Source organism: Mus caroli, chromosome 13 (genome assembly GCF_900094665.2).
Source record: "Mus caroli chromosome 13, CAROLI_EIJ_v1.1, whole genome shotgun sequence".
In the NCBI taxonomy this organism is placed as follows: domain Eukaryota; kingdom Metazoa; phylum Chordata; class Mammalia; order Rodentia; family Muridae; genus Mus; species Mus caroli.
The window spans coordinates 56,277,072-56,281,270 of NC_034582.1; positions in this window are offsets into that span (position 1 = coordinate 56,277,072).

The following is a 4,199-nucleotide window of genomic DNA, read 5'->3' on the forward strand; positions in this document are numbered from 1 at the left end:
ATAAGATAAAAAGGCCACCAACTGATTGGGAAAATATCTTTACCAATCCTAAATCTGAAAGGGGTCTAATAGCCAATATATATAAAGAACTCAATAAGTTGAACTCCAGAAAATCAAATAACCCTATTAAAAATGGGGTACAGAGCTAAACAAAAAATTCTCAACTGAGGAATACCGAAGGGCTGAGAAGCACCTGAAAAAATGTTCAACATCCTTCATCATCAGGGAAATGCATTCAAAACAACCCTGAAATCCCACCTCACACTAGTCAGTATGGCTAAGATCAAAAATTCAGGTGCTGGTGAGGATGTGGAGAAAGATGAACACCCCTCCATTTCTGGTGGGATTTCAAGCTTGTACAACCACTCTGGATATCAGTTTGGTGGTTCCTGAGAAAATTGGACATAGTACTACAGAAGGATCCAGCAATACCACACCTGCGCATATACCCAGAAGATATTCCAACTTGTAATAAGAACACATGCTCCACTATGTTCATAGCAGCCTTACTTATAATAGCCAGAAGCTGGAAAGAACTCAGATGTCCCTCAACAGAGTAATGGATACAGAAAATGTAGTACATTTACACAATGGAGTACTAACTCAGCTGTTAAGAAAATGAATTTATAGCTTTGCGCAGTGGCAGTGTCCTAGCCAATCAGGTTTATCTGAGGTACAATTATTGCTTATTGAAAAAAATAAATTTATGAAATTCTTAGGCAAATGGATGGTTTTGGAGGATATCATCTTGAGTGAAGTAACCCAATCACAAAAGAACACACATGATATGCACTTACTAATAAGTAGATAGTGCCCAGAAACTTAGAATACCAAAGATACAATTTGCAAAACACATGAAACTCAAGAAGAAGGAAGACAAAGTGTGGATACTTCGTTCCTTCTTTGAAGGAGGAACAAAATATCCATGGAAGGAGTTACAGAGACAAAGTGTGGAGCTGAGACTGAAGGAATGACTATCCAGAGACTGTCTCACAGATAATATTGCATATGCCAACAAGATTTTACTGACAGGACTCTGATATAGTTGTCTCCTGTGGGGCTATGCCAATGCCTGCCAAATACAGACATGGATGCTCACAGTCATGTATTGGATGAAACACAGGGTCCCCAATGAAGGAGATAGAGAAAGTACCCAAGGAGCTGAAGGGGTCAGTAGCCCTATAGGAGGCACAAAAATATGAACTTATTCGTACCCGTATAGCTCATGTCTCTGGCTGCATATGTAGCAGAGGATGGCCTAGCCATCAATGGGAAGAGAGGCCCTTGGTTTTGTTAAGATTCTATGCCCCAGTATTGGGGAAAGCCAGGGCCAGGAAGTGGGAGTGGGTGAGTTGGGGAGCAGGGGGATGAGGGAGGGTATAGGGGATTTTCGGAGAGGACACTAGGAAAGGGGATAGCATTTGAAATGTAAATGAAGAAATTATCTAATAAAAGTAATTTACAAATAGAATATATAAGATTTGCCATATTTCAAAGCAAGAAGGTTTACAATATACAGCAATAAGATAAAGATAAAATACAAAACAAAACAAAACAAAACAGAAAACTACTAGAAGTTTAGTAATGTTCTTCCTAACATTTTAGTGACAATCTTCTAAAACCTTTGAATGTCAATTGTAAATTTTTTGGGGAAGCACAAAAATAATTAGTCTAAAAGTTTCTTGGACTGAATAATGGTAAAGTATCACATTCACTTATATCACCTTGTATTACAGGGCTACAATGACAACATCAGCATATCAGACCAAATAACCTATGAACTTAAGGAATGGAATTCAAGTCTCACATATAACCCAAGTCCTCTAATGTTTAATAGTACTGTTAAAAGCATGTATTATAAACATGACAACCTCTTCAACAAATGGTGCTGGGAAAGTACGATATCTATTTGTAAATGATAGAAGCAAGTTGTGTAGATCACACTGTGAGTACACAATCAAATGATAGTTCAACAGGAGCAAAGACCTTAGTGTAATAGCCAAGACTTTAAACTACTGCACAGTAATGGAAGAACACCCCAAGATCAAGCAGAGCTGGACTATCTGAAAGGGCTGATAACACAGGATATCACTGCAGAAAAGGACACAGTTGATGGCAAAACATTAATGAGCTTCTGTACAGCCAAGATGACAATCAACAGACCGAAGATACAGCATGCAGAATGGGAAAATTCTTTGCTAGCAATTGTAAGGCAGAATAGTAGTACCCCAATACAACTTCAAGAGGTAAGCCTTGAGATAATCAGCTGCTCAAAATATTGGCTATTTTCCACTTCCTGGGGGCAGCCAAAGCAAGAGAAACAGCTTATAATGTCTTGGGAGTTTCTTGAAATCCTGACCAAGAAGTCCAACAAAGACTCCTCGATCTGGTGTTTTGGATTTTTGTTAGATTATCTTGGCTCTTGGAGGGAACACTGTCAGTCCAGATGGTAAATTTTTACTTAAACTATATATATATGTATACACCAGCTTATTTGCACCATAGCTATTTTTTAGATAATATTTAACTTCTTTTGACTTTTTCAGATATCCTTTCTTTTACTTAACCTTCTTCCTCCTTTCCTATCTCTGTCTCTCTCCCTAATTTGACCCCTCTGCTTTTCTATTTCCCTCTTCAGATACTGACACAAAGATATTGATCTCTCTTTTACTAGTCTCCTCTTTCTTTTTCCTCCCAAACCCTAACCAACAATGGTATCTTTATCTTTTTCTGATCTCTACAGTTACTCTAGGTAATTTAAATACATTGAAAGATTTAGAGCTTCTCTCTTTGATGAGAGAGAAAACACATCTATATTTCTGGGTCTGTGTTACCTCAGTCAGTATGGTCTTTTCTAGTTCCATTTATTTACTTGCAAAACTCAATATTTCAATTTTTTAAAGTTAAATATTATGAAGTCACCATGCACTTCAGACAAAAGGCCCCAAGGCCCCTAACCTGACACTGACTATAGTGCCACTTCTCTGAGCACTAGCTTTCATGGCATGAGAAGGGAACATCCAAGCTTACAAATGAGGCAAGCAACAAGCAGGCTTATCTGCTGTGGTAACCTATAATATGGCATGATGACAAGATAATCCTGAGAGTGCATTAGTAGAACACATATATTGGGGATACCCAGCTGCTCCCTAATTGAACCTAAGATCCACTCAAGAAGAATGAAACCACGCCTTGTACTGGACACGTAGTCAACTACCCAAGGCTGGGGAAACGATGGATAAGGGGAGAATCTGAAATCGTAATTTACTAAGCCAGCACGATTACTAACTACATTTTAATAATTATCCTATACCAACAGACCCAAACAGTCCTATAAGTGTATTTTTTTTTATCCCCCATCGAGGGAACTTTTCCCTGCAAAAGACAGGGAGTATTACAGAAAACTGCAATCAATGTGCAGAGTTTTGAATCCTAATCCCAGCTGGTATACCTCTAAAACAATACTTGCTCTTAAGGATCAGAGATCATTTCAGAACAGGGGGATGAAAGAAAGTAAGAAGCAGAGAAACAGGGATTTTTTTTTTTTGAGACTGTTTCCTAGAAATGTCAATTGTTATATCCACAAAATTTCACTAATATGGCTGCCTAAACATGACCTAAAAGGCATGACAGTAGTAGACATGGCAAAGTAAATGCAGAAAAGACACTGAAGATGGAATCCCACAGTATTACAGCAACGAATGAATGTGGAGAGCAGGGAAAATAGTCTTTCCAAAGGAAAATCATATCAACTGGTTATTTAATTAGAAATGGTGGGCCTTGAAAACAAACATATAAGTAATATTATACAAATTGAGCAAGTTGTATGTATATATTTATGAATACACATATACTATTGTATATAACAACAAATAACGAAAATGATGATAAATTACAAAGAGCAGGGGAGTGTATTAGAAATTTGGTGGAAGGAAAGGGAAGAGAGAAGTGTTATAGTTATACTATAATTTTAATAAAAATATAATCTTTATTTATTTTTTTTTTTGGCAGGTAAATTTCTTTTTTTTTTTCCTTTTTTTTTTAAACTTTTTTTTATTTATTTATTTTTTTAATATTTTTATTACATATTTTCCTCAATTACGTTTCCAATGCTATCCCAAAAGTCCCCCATAGCGCCCCCCACTTCCCTACCCACCCATTCCCATTCACTTGGCCCTGGCATTCCCCTATATTGGGGC